Source organism: Lithobates pipiens, unplaced genomic scaffold, assembly GCF_037356315.1.
Source record: "Lithobates pipiens isolate NorthernLeopardFrog02 unplaced genomic scaffold, aLitPip1_a1.2 Scaffold_30, whole genome shotgun sequence".
In the NCBI taxonomy this organism is placed as follows: Eukaryota; Metazoa; Chordata; class Amphibia; order Anura; family Ranidae; genus Lithobates; species Lithobates pipiens.
The window spans coordinates 62,978,019-62,978,407 of NW_027507791.1; positions in this window are offsets into that span (position 1 = coordinate 62,978,019).

Sequence of the window (389 nt, forward strand, 5' to 3'; positions counted from 1 at the left end):
GCAATCTGTGTCCCATTATGGAGATTTCCCTTCATTTCCTGTCCCATAGCCAAACAGGAAGCAAGAGGAAATCCCTGAAAATTGATAGAAATTTCTTGGTGACCCCCCCCCCCCCCCAGGTCACCAGAACTAGTGTGCCTATTGGAAGATTTCCCCTCTATAACTTTTCTCAGGACAACCCAGAATTTGGGATTTTATTTTCTTCTCCTTTGAATGATAATGCTAAACAGGACAAAGAGAGAGGATGAATCTCCTTAATCGGGGCACAGACTTATTAAAAATGCAACCCAAGGGAAACCTTTTGACCTGGCGTTTCCCACACTTACGTCCATGCTGCGATGCATGGGGGTTCCATTCAGAATGAACGGCAGTCCTGCGCATCTCGCACA